Source organism: Papio anubis, chromosome 3 (genome assembly GCF_008728515.1).
Source record: "Papio anubis isolate 15944 chromosome 3, Panubis1.0, whole genome shotgun sequence".
Taxonomy (NCBI): Eukaryota; Metazoa; Chordata; class Mammalia; order Primates; family Cercopithecidae; genus Papio; species Papio anubis.
The window spans coordinates 73,119,626-73,142,915 of NC_044978.1; the positions used below are offsets into that span (position 1 = coordinate 73,119,626).

The 23,290-nt window shown below is 35.3% G+C and overlaps 1 pseudogene; it reads right to left on the bottom strand.

Moving 5' to 3' along the window:
* Positions 1-20,287: 20,287 nt before the first annotated feature.
* On the bottom strand, positions 20,288-22,776 carry LOC101014154 (annotated as a pseudogene).
* Between the last annotated feature and the right edge of the window lie 514 nt (positions 22,777-23,290).

Sequence of the window (23,290 nt, forward strand, 5' to 3'; positions counted from 1 at the left end):
TAGATTCTTATATTTATAATTTTAAGTTTCAATAAATATTTTGATATTGTCATAGGTAAATATTTTTCTATCAATTTTCCACTAAATATGTACTTGTTTTTATAATAATATGTAATGCTGGTGTGTGACTTACTTGATGAATGGAGAGAGGTTATGTCATCAAATTAAAATCTATAAAGTTGATGTTAGGTTCATTCTAGTTTTAATGTATATACTTGGTAACACCTAGATACCATAGTGAAAAATCGTGAGGTGTTGTTTAATTTCGGGAGAAAAACAATAACATTTTTGTCTGATACGTATTTTAAAATTTCAGTATCTACATATTTATCTATTATTTTACAGTTACATATTTCTGCTTGACTTCAAACTGTTTTTTAGATTCTTCTTAATTCTATGGTATAGCCTTGCACTTTAATGGTGGATCAATACCTAAGATATCATTGCATATTTTATTTAATTGCACTTTCTTTTAGGTCTCTGATTAGAGTTTACTATTCCAATATGACACATAAGTTTATTGAATATTGTGCTGTGATTATGTTCAGGTAGGATTGTTATTGTCACATGCACTATATTCAACAAGCAAACACGGCATGTTAATATTAAAATCTCAAGACTTGCTTGAATTATTGTTTGTGACTTTTCCTTCTAGGTGGCTACTGTATTTTGTTTTATGTTTTTTCTAAATATAACCACTGTAGTGCTTATATTGTGGCTGTAGAACAGATAATTATATAAAATACAGTGGAATATTTAGAGCTTAATTTATTTTCTTTAAATTTATTACTTAATTCTAAAATTATTTGTAATTGCTCACTATTGGTTTAACTGTTTAATAGGAATTGTTGTAAAACACCAAAACAAACATGGTCTGAAATTTAAGAGTCGTGTCCTCCAATTGCAGTCTCTTTGCCAGTTGCATTTATCAAGTGCTATCAGCAGTACTCTGAGATATGGTAATAATGAGGAGAGGCATTTTAATCATATAGTTATGTATATCTACATATATGTATGCATGTATCGTATATATAAAACATGTATGTATATGTAAAATAATTATAGTTATACAGTTATGTATAGTAAGATAATAAACTATTTATATGAAATCAAAATAATAATCCTCTATTTTTGTATTTGTCAAAATTTCTTATTAAATGAAACTTCCCATGTGACATTATTAAAATTTCTGACATTTATCACTTTTCTTTCCACTTAAGAAACTACTAAGGGGCCTGACACGGTGGCTCGCACCTGTAATCCCAGCACTTTGGGAGACCCAAGAGGGCAGATCACCTGAGGTCAGGAGTTTGAGACCAACCTGGCCAGCATGGTGAAACCCCATCTCTACTAAAAATACAAAAATTAGCCGGGCGTGGTGGCACATGCCTGTTTGTAATCCCAGCTACTCGGAAGGCTGAAGCAAAAGGAATCGCTTGAACTTAGGAGGCAGAAGTTGAAGTGAGCTGAGATGGTGCCACTGCATTCCAGCCTAGGCGACAAAGCGAGACTCAGTCACAAAAGAAGAAGAAAAAGAGAAAGAGAAAGAGAAAGAGAAAGAGAAAGAGAAAGAGAAAGAGAAAGAGAGAGAGAAAGAAAAAGAAAAAGAAAAAGAAAAAGAAAAAGAAAAAGAGAAGAGAAAAGAAAAGAAAAGGCCGGGCGCGGTGGCTCAAGCCTGTAATCCCAGCACTTTGGGAGGCCGAGACGGTCGGACCACAAGGTCAAGCGATCGAGACCATCCTGGCTAACCCGGTGAAACCCCGTTTCTACTAAAAAATACAAAAAAACTAGCCGGGCGAAGTGGTGGGCGCCTGTAGTCCCAGCTACTCGGGAGGCTGAGGCAGGAGAATGGCGTGAACCTGAAGGGCGGAGCTTGCAGTGAGCTGAGATCCGGCCACTGCACTCCAGTTTGGGCGACAGAGGGAGACTCTGCCTCCAAAAAAAAAAAAAGAAAAAAAGAAAAGAAACTACTAAGGGCTGTCTCGTAAAATTCTGGGGGTAAAACCCCACAACCTGTTTTTTTTTCCAGCATTAAATGTTTTTCTGAGAAACAATAAAGTTTGTGGACCATTGCTGTTAGATAGCTTCTTGCACCTTTATGATACATTGTTCTGATGTATCTCATACCCATATTTGTTGCACAGAAAATTAAACATTTGTGTTAAACATCAAAGGGTTTGAAGGAATGTCAGCATATAAAGCAAATCTTTCTTAAAAATTAAAATATAATTATGCCAACAAAATTGTTTTTCAGGGATGTTATCCTTGTCCATCATAATTTGGGCCTCTCAAAAACAGATTCAAAAAGAAATTTGTTTACAAGTGGCTTAATTATGAAATGTCCTGAGGAACAACACCTGAGGGAAGAAGGATTGAGTGAGGAAGAAATTGAACTGCAGAGTGACCATAGTTGACCTCAGGTATCCTACCAAATCTATAGACATGGGATGGTCTTTCTAAAGGATTCTCAGTTAGCAGCAAGAGGTTTGGTCTTTCTAACGCTCTCCATTTAATCAGCCCCATGGAATGACAGCTTTCTTCTGGGAGGAGAAAAATATTGTTGAGGCAACAGGATTTAGTTATAATCTATGTAATGTCTCCTGCACTGGAGAAGCATCAGTCAAGAAGGTTAAGGATATAGTTAGGAGACTATAGTGTCTATGGCAAAGACCTAATTCCCTAAGTTTGTACAAGAATATATGCTCTATTTCTATATAAGTCCTGTTTTTGTCTTTGTCTTTTTATGCCAAAATCAAGTTTCAAAATGAAATAATAAAGGAAAACATATTGAGAAGAGCTAATGGGAGACAAATTAAAACTTCTATAAAATAGTTGGGATATTTATAATTTATAGTAGTTTCAGGTTAATTCCAATTATTTATATGAAAAATGCTCATGGTTTTCAACAATAACTATGTAAAACAGGAGATGAAATAAAAACTATAAGTGAAAATCAAGATATATATGAAAATATATTTATAACAGGCTTATTGCCATATCTCTATTTAAAAAAATGCATCTGATAGATATCTTAGGTTGTAGAGCTGGACATCTGGATTAAAAAATAAATAAAATTAAAAATAAAAAGCATGATCAAGCTGTGAAACATATCTTTCTTAAAAATTATTTGTAAAATAGAAAACCTCATACTTATCTAATCTTCTACTGGTTAGAAAGGCATCATTAAGGCAGAGTGCTATAATTCATGCCTGTAGTCCTAGCTAGTTGGAAGGTTGCAGCAGATAATTGCTTGAGCCTAGGAGTTAGAGGCCAGCCTTGGCAACATAGTCAGACTTTTGTTCCTAAAATAGATAAATAAATGAAATTCAAAAGGTAGGTAGCATTAAGTGACAAGTACAATTATATTTCGAGTCATAGATTGATTTGTTATTCTAGCATTGTGCTAATAGCATCTCTAATGGCATCAGGCATCCCTACCAAAATTTTAACTTGTAATACTTTTCACTGATTTTTGATATGATAATGAATAATTGCTGATCTTGCACAATAACTTCAGGAATAGCACATCTGTATGTCAAAACAAAATATTCCACAATAAAAATAAACCCAGTCACTTAGATCAGACACACTGTGTATTAACTGTTTGAACTATCACTGCTTGAATCAAATAAATTTGTGAGTTCTGTTTTGAGAAACTAGAACTTCAATAAATCAGGCATTCCTAAGCAACATAATATTTAGCCTTTATACCAGATATGGGACATATCTTGTCCAGTCTTGGTTCAAGTTGTGAGGATCACAAACTATATTTTCTTTCTATCAATGTTACTATTATATTAAGTAACAAGAAGGGATGTCACAAAAATTCTCTAATGGCTTTATATGCAGACAGCACCTAAACAGTCAATCTTTTAGTCACATTTATTATGATGTAGCTGAGATAGAAGTGCCAAGTTCAAGAAGTCTTATCTACATAATTACTCTGAAATAGGTACAGTATCTGATAATGAGGTTAAGACCAGTTTTGTAAAAAATGGATTATAAAACTGATGAATATAAAAGATTCCTAATATTCAACTGTAATCTGAGGAATATTCAATTATATAAATAATGTTCTTAGAGGAAAAATTGCTATTTACATTTCTGTGTTTATTTCTTTTTCATAATTTTCTATTAGGATATAATTCAACATTTACGGAAATTATAAGAAAAGTACAAGGAAGTCCCATATACAGGTTCACACAGATTAGCAATTGTTCACATTTGACTTGCTCTCTATTTGCTTGCTCTCTCTCTCTCTTTTTTTTTTTTTTTTTTTTTTTGAGGCGGAGTCTCGCTCTGTGGCCCAGGCTGGAGTGCAGTGGCCCGATCTCGGCTCACTGCAAGCTCCGCCTCCCAGGTTCCCGCCATTCTCCTGCCTCAGCCTCCCGAGTAGCTGGGACTATAGGTGCCTGCCACCTCGCCCGGCTAGTTTTTTGTATTTTTTTTAGTAGAGACGGGGTTTCATCGTGTTAGCCAGGATGGTCTCGATTTCCTGACCTCGTGATCCTCCCGCCTCAGCCTCCCAAAGTGCTGGGATTACAGGCTTGAGCCACCGCGCCCGGCCTGCTCTCTCTCGCTCTATTCCTTCCTTCCTGTCCACAACACAAACACGTTTGTATGCATGCAAGTGTACATATACACACATATGCAAATTGACACACACTCAAACACAGGTGGCTCTGGCTTTGTATAATTTTATTAAGAATGAATTTCAGTTACCTGGTTTTAGTTTAATTTCAGTCAACCAACAAAGTAGTTCAGATTTCAGTTGCTGTGGGATATTAACTTCGAGTAATTGCATAAGTATAAGCTTTGCTGCTAGCTCCTCAGTCCATAAGTCACCTTGTAAATAACAGGAGCATATCATGATGAGTGACCAACTCTATCACTTATTTCAAAATCTTTCACTGATTTTTCAGTGTATCCGTGATTCATTTCATGCACAGATACAAAAGTGTGTGGGGTTGTGTCAGTTTTTTGTTTCCCAATGATAAAACCATGTGACATTTTACACAACTGAATTATTGAAAGAAGGGATGGACCAATAGATCTGGAAGTATAGCAAATAATGAAGAATGATAATGCTAGCATGAAACTCCAATTGAACAAACATGAAGAAACAGAAGAAACAACAGAAAACCATGGAAATTAGAAGAAATAGATGGCCAAGATTCAAGATATGCAGCCACAGGAATTTAGTGAAGACAAATTTATCTACATAAATGAGATCAGCGGTTGTGACAGAAAGGGTGATGATGTCCCAGAGTGACACTGGCAAAAGAAGTCACATTAAAAAAAAAACTCTTGACTGGGCATGGTGGCTTACGCCGATAATCCCAGCACTTTGGGATAATGACAGGTGGATCACGAGGTCAGGAGTTCGAGACCAGTCTGGTCAACATGGTGAAACCCTGTCTCTACTAAAAATACAAAAATTAGCTGGGCATGGTGGTGGGCACCTGTAATCCCAGCTACTTGGGAGGCTGAGGCAGGAGAATTGTTTGAACCTGGGAGGTGGAGGTTGCAGTAAGCCAAGATGGTGCCATTGCATTCCAGCTTGGGCAACAGGGCAAGACTCCGTCTCAAAAAAAAAAAAAAAAAAACTTTCAAAGATGCTTCATGATATTGAAAATGCAAGGGATAATATGTTAGAAGTAAATTCAAATTTAGGAAGTAGAATAACAATTCACTAAATTATAAAAATGGTGCTCACTTATATGTAAATTTCACGTTGAGAAAAGATAAGCACTGTTCAAATTACTCTTGATAAGTTTTATACAAAGGAATAAAATAAATTAATTGTATGTATTGCTATAAATTATGGTGTATAACATAAATATGCATTTTACTGTTTTTAATTTTTCCATACATTTTTAAGTAAGAATAAGATAGTTTTTAATGTTAAATCAATAATGCTTAAATATCCCAGAATATCAATTTTTCTTTACTGAGTTTTAAGGTTGCCTTGCATGATTTTAGTTTCCACTATCCTGTTTACCATCTGGTACTACTATGCTAAGGTAAGAGTGCCATTTGAGAATAAGTTAGAAACATCATCATTTGTTCCTAATTACTTGCATTTGTTGTTAACCAAACAGGGTCATTAATCCAAATGTTCAATGCATCAATCACAGTACAGCAATCAAATCAGAAAATGTATCGCTGATACAATATTATTATCTAATCTGCAGTACATTTTAAATGTAACTGTTTCAGAGTAAATTACAGAGCTATACTGTTTTTTTTTTTTTTCCAGTCGAGGATCCAGCCTCAAATAATGCATTGCATTTGTGTGTTGATAACTTCCTTTAATCTGGGATACTTTCTTGGCCTTTATCTTTTCTGAGTTAGGCAGTTATTTTATAAAATATTTCTCAACTTTGGTGTTTCTCATATTTCTTTATGCTTAAATTTAGATTATACATGCTTTGGCAAACATAAAATTGGATTTCTTACTGCATCATTGAAAGAATGTGATTTTGTTTATCCTATTATAGATAATGCTAACATTAGTCATGTGATTAAAGTTGTATTCTCAGTGTTTCCCCATTGTACTAAAATTATTTTCCCCTTTATAATTGATAACTAATATCAAAGCATCTATTTTAAAACCATGAAAATGTGTTTTCTCATCTCACCTTTCACCCACTGGTTTTTGCACTTACTGATTTTACAATTAGTATTCTACCTTAATAAAGGGTTTTGAGTATTTCTTTATTTTCTGCAGATTGAACATCTCTTATCGGAAATGGTTGGGATCAGAAGTGTTTTGGATTTTAGATTTTTTTTTTTTTTTTGGAATACTTGAATATATGTGTGTGTGTGTGTATACAGATGGTAATATATATTATATATAAATGTTAATATATATATGTGTGTGTGTGTATATATATATGAGATATCTTGGGGATGGAACCCAAGTCTAAAAAAAAAAGTTTTTTGTTTTATATGTACTTGACATGCATAGCCTGAATGTAGCATTTTACAATGTCTTAAATAATTTTGTGTATGGAACAAAGTTTAGACTGTGTTTGGACTGAGAGTGGTCCCATGTGGTTAAGTGTAGAATATTCCACTTGTGGCACCATGTCAGCATTCAAAAGCTTTGGATTTTGGAATGTTTTGTATTTCAGGTTTTTGGGATAAGGAAGCTCAACCTGCAGTGAAAAAGTTATTGCAGGCTCATTTTGAGCTTTCCTTGTCTTAGCCGTGAATTGGAGAAATTATTATGTTTTCTGATCATAAGTTTTTTACTAGTAAATGCTTTACAAATATTCAGCATTTTAAAAAGTTAGACTGGGCACCATGGCTCACACCTGTAATCCCAGCACTTTGGGAGGCCAAGGTGGGTGGATCACCTGAGGTCAGGAGCTGGAGACTAGCCTGGCCAACAGGCGAAACCCTGTCTCTACTAAAAATACAAACATTAGCCATGTGTAGTAGCACACGTCTGTAGTTGTAGCTACTTGGCAGGCTGAGGCAGGAGAATTGCTTGAACCCAGGAGGTGGAGGTTGCAGGGAGCAAAGATTGAGCCACTGTACTCCAGCTTGGGCGACAGAGGGAGACCTTGTCTCAAAATACATTTAAAAAAAAAAAAAATAGACTTTAATTTTTAGAGCAGTTTTTGGTTCAAAGCAAAATGGAGGAGAAATTACAGTTTCCACATATCTCCTTTCCACCCACACACAAAGCCTCCCCTACCATCAATACCGACATTGTTGTGGTACATTTATTACATTTCACAAACCAACATTGACACCTCATTATCATCCAGTCTATAGTTTATTACATTAAGATTCATTCTTTTGTTATATATTCTAGAGGTTTTGACAAATTCATAAAGACGTATATCGACCATTAGAATATCATACACAATTGGCCAGGCACAGTGGTTCATACTTGTAACCCAGCAATTTCAGAGGCCAATGTGAGCAGATAGCTTGATCTCAGGAGTTGGAGACCAGCCTGGATAACACAGTGAAGCCCCATCTCTACCAAAAATACAAAAATTAGCTAGGTGTGGTGGTGCAAATCTGTGGTCCCACCTACTTGGGAGGTTGAGGTGGGTGGATCGCCTGAGCCTGGGAGACAGATGTTGCAGTGAGCCAAGATGGTGCCACTGCACTCCAGCCTGGGCAACAGAATGATACCTTGTTGCCAAATAAATAAATACATAAATACATAAATAAAAAATAAAATTATACACAATAGTTTCACTGCTCTAAAAATTTTCTGTGTGCCACCTATTCACCTATACTTTCTCCATAGTTTTGCCTTTTCCAGAATGTTATACAGTGGAATCATGCAGTATGTAGTCAAATTGGTTCCTTTCACTTAACAATAGGCATTTAAGATCCCCCCATGTATTTTAGTGTTTTGATAGTTCATCTATTTACACTAAATATTATTTCATTGTATGAATATACCTCAGTGTATTTATCCATTCACCTATTGAAGGACATCTTGAAGCATTCCAAGTTTTGGCAATTATGAATAAACTCTCTGTAAGGCTAAATATAATCTTGTTCATAGGTAAATACCAAAGACCGTATTTGCTGGCTTGTGTGGTAAGAGTATGTTTAGTTTCATAAGAAAATGCCAAATTAGTCTGGGGGCGATGACTCATGCCTGTAATCCTAGCACTTTGGGAGTCCGAGGTGGGCGGATCACAAGGTCAGGAGTTCGAGACCAGGCTGGTGAAACTCCGTCTCTACTAAAAATACAAAAATTAGCTGGGCATGGTGGCGTGTGCCTGTAATCCAAGTTACTTTGGAGGCTGAGGCAGGAGAATCGCTTGAACCTGGGAGGGGGAGGTTGCAGTGAGCCGAGATGATGCCACTGAACTCCAGCCTGGGCGACAGAGCAAGACTCTATCTCAAAAAAAAAAAAAAAAGAGAAACAGAAAGAAAAAAGAAAAAAAATGGCCAAATTGTCTTCCAAAGTGATTGCACCATTTTGCATTACCACCAACAATGAATGAGAGACCCTATAAGAAGTTTTTATTTTAATGAGATGCAATTTATAATTTTGATGTTGTTGCTTTTTGGGTTTAGATTCAGAAATTGTTGTCTACACAGAGGCATCGAATATATGTTCTGTATTCTTTTAGAAGTTGTAACATTTTAAATTCTAAATTTAAGTTTATGAGACTTTTCTAAATTGCATGTGTGGTATAAGAAGTTGGTCACTTTTTTTCCATATAGAAATCAAGTTGTACCAGCAAAATTAAAAATTTGATTTGTCTATGGAATTGCTTTGGCATCTTTGTCAAAATAAATTGCCCTTATATTTGCAGTTTTACTTCTGAAACTCTTCCGCTAACTATCTTTAGTTATAATAAAAAGATAGCACTCCCTTGACTATGTAGTTTTGCAGAATCTTGTTGTAAAGTCAACTTTACATCAACTTCAAATGCTTCAACTTTAATTTTTCAAGCTTTTTTCCAGCAGTTCTGGAACTTTTGCCTTTTTAATGTAAATATGAGCAGATCATTACTTTCTTTAGAAAGGTATTCTATGTTAAAAGGCAATTTTTATTTGGGAGACAATGAACAACTTAAACGCATTGAGGGCCCAATTCATACATGTGTGATTATTCTCCATTTATTTAGGTCTTCTTTAATTTATCTCAGCAATGTTTTGTACTTTTAACAATCTTGGAAATATTTTGTGAAATGTACTCCTATTTATCTTATGCTTTCTGATACTATTGTAAGATATTTTTAAACATCTTTAATTTTAAATTTTTTAAAGCTTGCATAAAAAATGAAATACATTTTTGTGTATTGACTTGACTTTTTACCTGGAACATTTCTAGATTCTCTAATTATTTTTTATATTTATCTTGTAGATTCTTTAGGATTTTCTATGTAAATGGTCATTTCATCTGTGAAAATAAAGTTTTACTGCTTCCCTTCTGATATAGATGCCTTTAATTTATTTTTCTTGCTTTAATGCAATGGATAATTTACCTAGTACATTGCTGAAAAAAATTCTAGGTGCCTATGTGCCTGACTTCGTCACTACATTAGGGGAAACATTTAATATTTCAGCTTAATACTGTAGGATTTTAACAGATACACTTTATTGAATTGAAGAAGTTGATTTTCTTTCTAACTTGCTTAGGATATTCATCATGAATGAGTTTTAAATTATGACAAATTTATCTTTATTTATTGAGATAATTATATTTTTATTTGATTACTATAGTGAAATACATTAAGAAATTTGCATATGTTAGCATAAATTCATGTTCCTGGGAAAAATAGCTTTTAGACATAACATTATCCTGTTTAAATATTACTGAATTTGATTCATTTATAATTTGTTAAGCATTTGTATTTATGAAAGTCATTGATCTATAAATAATTTACCGTACTTTTATTCAGTGTTTCTTTCAAGTTAATGCAGAGTTCACGGAAATAGTGTGTATGTGTTCCTTCCTTTCCTGGAGCAAAGTTCTCTCCTTTCCCTAGACTTTGTTTATACATGTATACCTATTTAGTAACCCACCAGGAAAACTATTTGGATTTGTAGCTCTTTGTGGAAATTTTTCAAATAATAAATTTAGGGTTTTTTTTAAAAGCAAATGTAGGGTTTTGAAGTTTTCCATTTTGAGAAATGCACATTAAAAACCACAGAAATATAATCTTACACAAATCAGAATGGCTTTTATTAAGAAGTCAAAAACCAACAGATGTTAGCATGGATGTGGAGAAAAGAGAACACTTAGATGTGATTGGTGGGAATGTAAATTAGTTCATATCTTATTGAAAACCGAATAGAGATATTTCAAAAAATTAAAAATAGAACTACCACGTGACCCACTAACTACCTACTGGGAATCTACCCAAAGGAAAATAAAGGATAATATAAACAAGACACCTACACTTAGATGCTTGTTGCAGCACTATTCACAATAGCAAAGTCATGGACGCAACCTCAGTGTTCACCAATGGTTTACTGGATAAATAAAATGTGGTATATATATACCATGGAATACCATGCAGCCACACTGAAAAAAAATTCATATTCTTAGTAGCAACATAGATGGGGCTGGAGGTTATTATCCTAAGTCAACTAACTCAGAAGTATATCAACTATCACTTTTTCCTCACTTATAAGTGAGAGCTAAACAGTGGATACACACAGACATAAAGATGCAGATAAGAGATACTGGTAACTCTCCAAAATTACTAGTGGATACAATGTTTATATCTGGGTGATGACTGGACAGGAAGCCCAGTACCCACCATTACACAAGTAATATTCATGTAAATGCTTGCACAAGTACCCCCTGAATCTGAAATTAAAAAAAAAAAAAAAAACGTAAAATTTTCTGCTTTATCTTAAATTTACATTTTTTAAGTTGCAAAATTTGTCATAGAGTGGTCCGTACATTCCTGTTTGTTTCACACCCCCTTTCTTTGCCTTTCTCAAAGTTGTTAGAAGTTTTTCAGTATTATTGATCTTTTCAAGGTACTACCTTTTATCCTTGCTAATTTTGTCTCATTTCTCTATTATCTACTTCACTGATTGGTGCTCAAGCTTTGTTATGACATTTTTGCTACTTAAGTAGATTCAAATTGTTCATCTATTTCTGGTTTTTTATTTACCTTCTGATTTACTTTCTGAATTATACATTCTTTCAAGGTAATCTTAGATTCACATGAAATTTGAAAAAAAAAATGCAAAGAGATTCTGTGTAATCTTTATGCAGTTTCCCCTAATTGAACATGCTGGACAATAATACAATACCACATCTAGAATATTAACATGATAAAGGTAAGATGCAGAATAGGTCTATCATCATAAGGAACCCTAGGTTGCCCATTTTTAGCTACATGCAATTATCACTTCACTTTAGTATAAAATAACCAAAGTTATCATGGTGACAAGGTTAAGCAATTTTTATGTTTATGTTTTTGGATATCTGTAAGTCCTTGAGAATTTTATTTAAAAACCTTTCCATGTTTTCATTGGAAATTTTTGTCTTTTCATTACTGAGTTATAAGAGAACTTTTTATATGTTTTAGGAATATTTTCTCCCAATCTGTGACATTTCTATTCATTTTCTTGATTATATATTTTGAATAGCAGATATTTTAAATCAAGAAGTCAACTTTATCATATCTTTTTGGAAATTTATGTATAGATTTTTCTTATCTAAGAAAACTATAGTCGGCCGGGCGCGGTGGCTCAAGCTTGTAATCCCAGCACTTTGGGAGGCCGAGATGGGCGGATCACGAGGTCAGGAGATCGAGACCATCTTGGCTAACACGGTGAAACCCCGTCTCTACTAAAAAATACAAAAAAACTAGCCGGGTGAGGTGGCGGGAGCCTGTAGTCCCAGCTACTCGGGAGGCTGAGGCAGGAGAATGCCGTAAACCTGGGAGGCAGAGCTTGCAGTGAGCTGAGATCCGGCCACTGCACTACAGCCTGGGCGACAGAGCGAGACTCCGTCTCAAAAAAAAAAAAAAAAAAAAAAAACTATAGAAAAAAAAAATTTTTATTTAAGTTACAAGGTATTGTTTCATGTTTTCCTTTAAAGATACTTGGTTTTTGCTCACAAAATGATAAATATTTGACAAACATTATTATGAGTAAAAAAATGGACAAAAGCATTCATACATTTAATGTATAAGCAAATCAATAAACCATTAATTATAAAATGTACTATGTACCAGACAGTATACTTACTTATAAACAACTTTAGATAAAAGTCAAATTAGAAATGCACTTTCTGGCAACAAAAACTTAAAAAACTGGCAATACTATTTTCAGTGAAAAGATAAATGTGAAGGAGTTAAGGTTAAAAAAAAAATAGTTTGCTTTTCAACCAGTAATATCCCTCCTTAATTATAGCTTTTATCAAGCTGTTGTAGATGCTATTTCTGGGACCCTTCTAAGTTATCAATAGAGCGTACAAAGTACTGCTGCATTGAATTCACTTTATCTAAATACTATTTACAACCAATTTAAAGTAAAAAATACCAAGAAATTAGAATGTTTTCTTCAAATTTATTATCAACATGTACATATCTAGGTATTCCTATAAGATACTGAAATAAAAGCTTGTGTGTGTTAGAAACAATAGAATTCAAACCATTTATTTATGAATTAATGTTTTTTTAATAGGGCATGTATTTATAAATTACATTAACTAAGTAAACCATGATTTTTTATACCTAACAGGTTATTGCTGAGTTGTACACAATTGTTCCCAGAAATTTTTTTCATTTCTGAGGATGTTGTAAGCCACAGGAAAAATTTGCCATACAAAATAGCTTTTCTCAAACATCTGCTGCCAAGGAAGTTTGTTTGGAGCTTGTGATGATGGATGAATTTTTGACAGGTAATTGCAATTCAGATCAGATGCAGACAGATTTAGTACCTAAAAGTTTCTAGTTTATTAAAATCACCATTGATTTATTTAGCACCCCTTCTTCCCTCCAAACTGCCTTGCATTTTAACACTTTGGAAATTAATAATTCAGCTATGATACCTATAATTTATACAGCAGTTTGAAATATATTAGATATTTCTTGGTTCCTCAAACAAAATCTTAAACAGGGAAGCATTTGCAAAATGAAGCAGTGCTCATGTATGATTATGAAAACAAAAAATGGCTTTTTTTTTACAAGTGTGTTCATCAATGGTTTGTCATTAAACACTTCCAATTTTTATGCAATCTTTTAACTAATAATTGATTAATTTTTTTGTGAACACATAGGCATTATACCTCTTTTTCTTTTTTTCTTTTTTTTTTTTTTCAGATGGAGTCTTGTTTGTTGCCCAGGCTGGAGTGCATTGGTGCAATCTCAGCTCACTGCAAACTCTGCCTCCTGGGTTCAAGCGATTCTCTTACCTCAACCTCGCGAATAGCTGGGACTACGGGCACGTGCCACCACGCCCAGCTAATTTTTGTATTTTTAGTAGAGACAGGGTTTCACCATGTTGGCCAGGATGGTCTCAATCTCTTGACCTCGTGATCCGCTCACCTCAGCCTCCCAAACTGCTGGGATTACAGGCATGAGCCATCGCACCCAGCCTAGGCCTCTTTTTCTTAGGTGGTTTTCTGGAAGATTGACTCTGAAATGGGTCATTGCATTTAGGAAAAATGTATTGGGGAGTACTTTGAGGAATCATCTTTGAAGGAATAGAAGGAAGTCAGATTGGGAGGAGGGAAGAGTTGAATTCAGTTACAACAAAAGTTTCAACAGAGCTTTAATGGCTTTGTGTGCAGGGGTTAGATGTTTATACCATTCTTCTTACCCCCATGTAGATGAGGCAGTTAACATGACCTCTCTTCAGAGGGTGGAGGACACGATCTTGTGTGAAGTAAGTGTACAGAGTGACACTCAACTGAGACAGTCAGATACATACTTACTCTGCTCATGCAGCTGATGAAAGTGGTCTCAGTCCTGAAGGAAAACTTGGTAGCAGTACATAGTGTATGTGTACGTGTCTCTATAGCCAATCCTTGACTTACAACGGTTTGATTTACAATTTTTAGCTTTACCATGGTACCCATACAACCATTCTGTTTTTCCATTTACATCACAGTATTCAATACATTACATGAGATAGTTAACACTTTATTATAAAAAAGGTTTTGTGTTAGGTAATTTTGCCCAACTGCAGACTAATGTAAGTGTTCTGAACACATTAATGGTAGTCTACGTTAAGCTATGATGCTTGGTAGGTTTGGTGTACTAAATGCATTTTCAACATTTTAATGGTTTATTGTTATTATTATTATTATTATTATTATTATTATTATTGAGATGGGGCATTCTTACAATGTTGCCTAGGGTAGTCTCAAACCCTAGGGCCCAAGGGATGCTCTCTTCTCAGCCTGTCAAGCAACTGGGACTACAGGTGCATGCACCACTGTGCTAACCTTTTAAAATTGGTTTATAAAAGTTAGTATTATTTATATATGTCTTTTAAGTATAAAAATATGTACCATTTGAAATGATAGTAAAACGGACAGATCTGCACCTATCATCACTGAAACATTTGATGCCATCTCTGTGAACACTCCAAGCACATGACCTTCATTTTTCTTCAGATAAAATTTCCTGTATTTTACTTCTTAGCTATCAGATTAGCTGGGCATAGGGGTAGGCGCCTCTAGTCCCAGCTACTCAGGAGGCTGAGGCAGAAGAATAGCATGAACCTAGGAGGCGGAGCTTGCAGTGAGCGGAGCTTGTGCCACTGCACTGCAGCCTGGGTGACAGCGAGACTCTGACTCAAAAAAAAAAAAAAAAAAAAAAAGCAATTGCCTGTGATACCAATATATATATATATATTTTACAGACAGTAACAGGCCTGGTCTTTGGTCATATGACTAAGTTCTAATAAATGAGAAGTCAGCAGGAATATTAGGTGATACTTTTAGATAGATTTCTTGAGCTTGCATAGCATAGCTGAAATGTAGACATGATGGCTAGAGCTTCAGTCGCCTTGGACTATGAGTCAAGGTATCATGAATTCCGTGGAAACTATGTGCTACATTAAACAAACCAATTAGTTAAAAAAGGCCAAGGGCCTAACACTTCACATTGCCAACCTTATAATATCTACATCTAACTATATTGAGACTTTTTTATGAGATACACAAATTTCTTTTTTTTTTTTTTTTTTTTTTTTTTTTTTTTTTTTTTGAGACGGAGTCTTGCTCTGTCGCCCAGGCTGGAGTGCAGTGGCCGGATCTCAGCTCCCTGCAAGCTCCGCCTCCCGGGTTCCAGCCATTCTCCTGCCTCAGCCTCCCGAGTAGCTGGGACTACAGGCGTCCGCGACCTCGCCTGGCTAGTTTTTTGTATTTTTTTTTTAGTAGAGACGGAGTTTCACCGTGTTAGCCAGGATGGTGTCGATCTCCTGACCTCGTGATCCGCCCATCTCGGCCTCCCAAAGTGCTGGGATTACAAGCGTGAGCCACCGCGCCCGGCCTGAGATACACAAATTTCCATCTAGTTTTCTCGTGTGTGTGTGTGTGTGTGTGTGTGTGTGTGTGTGTCTGTGTGTATGTAAGGCTTACTTATGACAGATCCTCATTTTTATTATTAGTTTATATTGTTCAACTCATTTCTATCCATAGTTGATTTTTATATTCTGATTCTTCTCTGACTATCATACTGCAACTTCATATTTTTAAAAATAAAGTATCATCTATGTTAGAAACTTAGAACTCTCTAATTCTATTATAAATTGGGTTATCTATATTTAGTGTTTTTGTTCTCACAATTTTGTTTCAGGAAGTTCATGCAGTACAATTCGTTCCACTGCAATATCTTCTAGTGGAAAACCTTTGAGTTATTTTTTATGCATGTACATTTAAATGCTGTTATATTACATCAATAATTATTTCTTCTTAAGAAGAGCTAGTAAGAGAATAGCTTTCTCTTAATTTTGATACTGGTGGCTCATTATCACACCGTGGTGGCCTTTGATTTGATTCTTTTCTCATTTTATTACTTTATGATATTTTCCATGAATGCCTCACTTCTAATACATCTTTACATGTGATAGTTTTCTCAAACTTTATTCTACCTGCTGATGGAAGTTTATTAAAGAACTATGCTGATTTTCTGAGCTCTATGAATTGTGCATTATTTTTTCTTATATCATAAGCCTTACATATTTTTCCTTATTCATCATCTAATATTGTTGATCTATACAGACTGTTATTAATCCAAACTGTTTGAAGAATGTGCTTGGCTTTAAGTTTCTGTGGAAACATGTGAGAGCACCTCATTCTCAGAAGAGCTCATCTGTGAGAGGACAGGTTGCTGTCCAGTGCTCCCACTCTAAACACAATACCTGGAAGCTTTTCAACTTTCCTTTAATGAGTTGAAAATGTGTCCTCCCACTTTTTGACATTATGACATTCTGAGTCAGTGAATTATCAAAAATCCCCAATATGCACATAAATGATTAATATGTTTTCTCTTCTACAGCACTTCTTTCTTTTTTACAGCCCTTTTTAATGCATGAGACACTGCTTCTTTATCTAAAAAGTAATAATTTTATTAAAGTCCTTATGGACCTCTTCCTAATTGCATTCTCTAGTCCCAATACCACTTCAGAATTACAACCACCCTTAATGTATTGCTTATCACCTACATGTCATTTTCTTTTAAAAATATGTACATATTTACCAATTACATAGTTTTGTTTTTACATATTTTAAAACTTGTGTACATACATGTTTCATATTCTATAGCTGACTTTCTACTACATTTTTTTTTTGGCCTCACATAAACCTTTTGAAGTTAATCAAGGTTAATGCATGTAATATAATTTTAATTATTTCAAATACTATACATTGTGCTCTTGCACAAGTACATCATTGTTTAGTCCTCATACTCACAATGAATATTTATCATAATGGTTAAAATAATGGGTTCTACAGCCATGGTGGCTGGGTTTATGGTCCAACTCTATTTTCATTTGATGAACAGCTTTTGGCAGTATTCTGAATGACTTCGTGCCTTAGTTCCCTTTTGGTAAATGTGAGACACTGTCTAAAACTACCACAAGGTGATTTTGTGAAGACTTATTAACACACACAATGCCCTGAGAAGAGCACTAAGAAATATATAACTTGGACTATTTTTACTTTTGTTGACTGTGCCTCTGAGGTCCTATCTTAAAAAAATCATTATGCAGTCTAATTTGATGAAGCAATTCCTTTTTGTTTTCTTCTAGTAATTGCATAGTTGTGAGTCTTACATTTAAGTCTTTAATCCATTGGAGTTGATTTTTGTGTACAGTGAAAGATAGGGGTCTAGTCTTACTGCTCTACACATGGATATCCAGTTTCCCCCACACCACTTATTGAAAAGACTGTTCTTTCCCCAGAGTATGTTCAGGGGGCTATAAATGCATAGATTTATGTCTGTATTTCCTACTTGGTTCCTTTGATATATATGCCTGTTTTGCTTTTTATTTCACCAGGACCATGCTATTTTAGTTACTGTACCCAGTTTTATGCTATTTTGGTTGCTATATTTTGGAGTCAGGGAGGGTCATGATACCTCCAGCTTTCTTATTTTTGCTTAGGATCAGTTTGTTTATCCAGAGTCTTTTGCCATTCCACATATGTTTAAAGATGTGGGGAAAATGTCATTGGTATTTTGATAGGGATTACATTGAATCTGTAGATTGCTTTGATTAGTATGGACGTTTTAACAACATTAACAACATTAATTCTTCCAATCCTTGAACACAAGATGTCTTTTCACTTATTTGTGCTCTTTTCAATTTCTTTCATTAGTGTTTTATAGTCTTCATTGCATAGGTCTTTTCATCTCCTTGGTGAAATCTACTTGTAGGTCTTTCTTTTTTTCATAGCTATTGTGAATGAAATTGTTTTCTTGACTTATTTTACAGATAGTTTGCTGTTGACATATAGAAATGCTATTGATTTTTGTATCTTGATTTTGTATCCTGAAATGTTACTAAGTTTATTAGTTAGTTCTATCAAATTTCTGGTGAAGTCTTTAAGAGTTTCTCTATATATCATCATGTTGTTGGCAAACAAGAACAATTTGATTCCCTCTTTTCCAATTTCGGTGTCCTTTATTTTTTTTGTCTTGCCTATTATTGCTCTGGCTAGAACTTCTAGTACTATGCTAAATAAAAGTTGACATCCTTGTCTCCTTTCAGATCTCAGAAGATAAGATTTCAACTTTTACCTGTTTGCTATGCTGTTAGTTGTAGGTTTATCATATATGGCCTTTATTGTGTGGAAGTATGTTTCTTCTAGATTCAGTTCGTTGAACGTTTTTACCATGAAGAGATTTAAAATTGTATTGAATGTGTTTTCAGCATCTACTGAAATGGTCATGTAATTTTTGTGAGTAATTTTGTTAATATATCATATTTATTGATTTGCATATGGTGAATGATTCTTGCATCTGTGGCATAAATCTCATGTGATCATGGTGTATGACCTTTTTAATGTGTTGTTGAATTTGGTTTGCTAGTGTTTTGTTAAGGATTTGTTCATCAGGAATATTGGCCTGAATGTTTCTTTTTTTCCTGTACAGCAAAGAAAATAACAAAAAAGTGAAGAGAAAACCTATAAAATGAGAGAAAGTATATGCAAATTATGAATCTTAAAAAGTGTTAATATTTATACTACATAAGAAACTCAAGCAAATCAGTATAAAAAACCATACATAATTCAAATTAAAAATGAGTAAAAGACCTGAGTAGACATTTCTCAAAAGGAGAAATACAAATGGCCAGCAGAAATGTTCAACATTTGAAACACATATTCAATATATGAAAAAATGTTCACCATCCCTATCATTATAGAAATGTAAATTAAAACCATAGTGAAGCATTACCTGCTCCAGGTTAGAAGGGATATTACCAAAAATAAAAAAAATAATAATAAATGCTGGCAAGGATGCAGAGAAAAGGAGACTCTTATATACTGTTGGTGGGAATAATAATTAGTACAGCCATTAGGGAAAATAGTATGGAGGTTCCTCAAAAAATTAAAAATGGAATTACCACATTTTTCAGCAACTTCATTACTGGGTGTACATCCAAAGCAAAGAAAATTGCAATTCCAAAGAGACATCTGAATGCTCATGTTTATTGCAATGCTGTTTACAATAGCCAACATACAGTGTCAATCTAAATGCCCATCTAACAATGAATGGATCAAAAAATGTGACATATGTTTATGCATGTGTGTTTGTAATATATATGTATATGTATATATGTGTGTGTATATATGTGTGTATATATATGTGTGTATACGTGTGTGTGTGTGTGTATGTATACACTTAATGGAATACACACATATATAATGGAATACTATTCAATCATAAGACAGAATAAAATCCTGTCATTTGCAGCAACATTGATGAACTTAGAAGATGTTATGCTAAGTGGAATAAGCCAAGCACAGAAAGACAAATACAGCATGATCTGATTCATATGTGGAATCTCAGAAAGTCAATTTCATAGAAGTAGTGAAATTGGAGTGATTACCAGAAGCTGGGGAGTGTAGTGGGGAGAGGGGGATTGGAAGACGTTGGTCATTGGCTACAAAGCTACTGTTTGACAGGAAGAGTAACATTTTTTGTTCTGTTATATAGTAGGGTGACTATAGCAAATAACAGTTTATTGTATATTTCAAGAAGATAGCTGGAAAAGAAGAATTTGAATGTTGTCACAACAAGGAAATGTTAAATGTTTAAAATAGATGTAGTAATTATCCTGATTTAATTTTTACACTATATATACATGCATTGAAACATCACATTGTACCTCACAAATATGCATAATTTTTATGCATCAATTATAAATTTAAAGCATTCTATTAAAAGCATATATATTGGGCCTAAATTTTTGCTATATAAAATAATACTATGTATATTCTTATACATGTATCTTTGTGAAATTTCCTAGGGACTGACTATACATGTTATTTCTTAATATAGACATACACACTAATCATTTTTCTCTTCCCCTGGCAATGAATATGATTCTTTTTCAGGTTGTAACTGTTATAAACAATGGGTAAAGCAAATATGCACAGGTCTTTTCCTCTTGTACATACGTGATAAGTTTGGTACAACTTATAGATTTGTTAATAGTGCACAGTTATTGTCTACAGTGAGTATATGAGTTTCTCATTTCTGCATATCACTATCAAAGTGTAATTTGCTCACACTTTTACTTTTGCCAGTCTCATGGTTATAATGATATATTGAGTATATTTGCATATTTCTTCACATAATTCCCAGGAAGAAGAACTGTATTTTGCCTTCTCTTTTTCTCTTCTGCTAAATGTCTCAGCATATTAGTCCCATGTTTGTTATATGTTTTTTTAAGCTCTTAGTGATCTAATGAGTTTCTTTGTGCTACTTGCACAGGCTTTGGAAATACAGTCGGCCCTCTCCGTCAGTGACAGTTATCTTCTACATTCCCAGATTCAACCTACAGCAGATAGAATTTTTTTTTTCCTCTGAACTTTTTACTGGCCTCCTGCTCCCCAAAGGGTACCCTGCTTCTGCTTGCTTAATGTCTCAGAACTTTGATGCCGTTGGTCTCAGACACTACTTTACCATTCACTATCTGGCAGGTGGTTGTCTTTTGGATTGTTTGCATGGAGTTGCTGCTGTCCAGGGCATCACCAAGATTGAACTCCTCGCCATCTTCCAGTGGGCAGGGATAGATGGTGATCTCAGCCTCCAGCTTGGCCTTGATGTTCAGCAGGGCCTCTTACTCCTGGGCCTGGCGCTGTCCTTTCACCTGGGTCTGTGCCAGCTCTGACTCCCAGGTGCAGCAGGATCCCGTTGAGCAGCTCCATCTGCAGGGTGTAGCAGGCCTCCAGCTCCCTAAGGCTGTTCTCCAAGCTGGCCTTCAGATTTCTCATGGAGTCCAGGTCGATCTCCAAGGACTGGACTGTATGTCTCAGATCCATGAGCATCATCTTAGCAGCTCCAACCTCAATGGACTGCGTGGTGACCACTGTGGTGCTCTCCTCAATCTAGTGCTTGTCCAGCTCCTCTCGGTTCTCCCAAGCCAGCTCATCACATTGGGCCCCAATGTCTGCCATGATCTTGGCGAGCTCCTGAGATTTGGGGGCATCTACCTCCACAGTCAACCCAGAGCTGGCAATCTGGGCTTGTAGGTGTTTTACTTCCCCTTCATGGTTCTTCTTCATGAAGATCACCGCCTCCCTGAGAGCCTTGATCTCTGTCTCCAGCTTGAGCTGAGTGACATTTGTGTCATCAGTGACCTTGCGGAGCCCATGTATGTCGCTCTCCACAGACTGGTGCATGGCCAGCTCTGTCTCATACTTGGCTCTAAAGTCATCAGCAGGAAGACGGGCATTGTCGATCTGCAAAATGATGTGGGGAGTGTCCGCGGTATTTGTGAAGATCTGAGCCCTCAGGTCTTCGATGGTCTTGACGTAATGGTTCCAGTCTCTGACTTGGGGTCCCTTCTTCTCCTGGTGCTCCTGTATTTTGCTCTCCAGCTTCCGGTTCGTAGTCTCCACGCTCCTCCCTCTGTCCAGGTAGGAGGCCACGCAATCCTTCAGGCTTTGCATGGTCCCCTTCTCGTTCTGGATGCCTCCCACTCCTGCCAGACCCACGGCCATCCCCACTGCCAGGCCCCGGGGTCCCATGCCACCCTGGAAGCTGGTGCAGCGGGATACAAAGATCTGGGAACCAGAGCCCCCAGGACCTGCGTAGATGCTGGCCCCACTGCTGACTGGCACCTTGCTGGGCGCCTAGACAGAGTTCAGGGACCAGTAGTTGGTGGAGAAGGTAGAGCGAGTGGTGAAACTCATGCTTCTCAGGGAGGAGAGCGAGAGTACAGGACTCAGGCATTCCCGATGACCAGAAAATATTTTTTTAATGGATAGTTTCGTCTGTACTGAACATGCACAGACTTCTTTTTTCTTTTTATCGTTCTACAAAAAATACAACTATTTTCATAACATTTCCATTGTATTAAGTATCATAAATGATCTAGAGATGATTTAAAATATACGGGAGAATGTGTGTAAGTTTCATGCAAATATGATGTCATTTTATGTCAGGGACTTGAGCATCCATGAGTTTTGGTATCTGTGGGAGTCCTACAACCAATCCCTTAGGGATACCCAGGGACAAGTCCCTTATAGCGCCCCATCTATAGCTACATTTTCATCTGTTCTATTTGTTTCTGATGTACAGATTACTATGTGTAATTTTAAACAATATTAAACTTAAATGTTTTGTCTATGTAGATTTGCTGTTGGTGTGTTGCTTAAAAATTTATTTGATATCCTTAAATTAAGAATATAGTTTTTATACATTTTCATTCAAATAATTGAAAGTTTTGTTTTCATATTTTATAATGAAATAATTATATTTGTATGTGTCTGCGTGTATTTGTGTGTGTATGTTTGTGTGTGTTGTAAAATCTAGTTTGTTTTATATTCTTTTTTGGGTAAGAAACTATACCGTGATTAACTATATAATTACCTTTCCACTTTATACATTTTGTGACTGTTTCTTCAGACTTACAAGTTTATTTATATAATATCTTCTTGATTGCTTGCTTAATCATTCTTGTGGCACAGCACAGTAATTCCTCTATTGTTTCTAATAAAATGGTATAAGTACTTTATATTGATATAGCTATGTTTTCTTTTTCAAATTGTTTTTTTTTTTTTTTTCCTGCTGTATGTTTTCCCACCCTGCTAGGGTATTTTGTTGTAATAGAGTTTCCTTGGTCTTTTCATTTTGTCATGTTGATAAGCAATGTC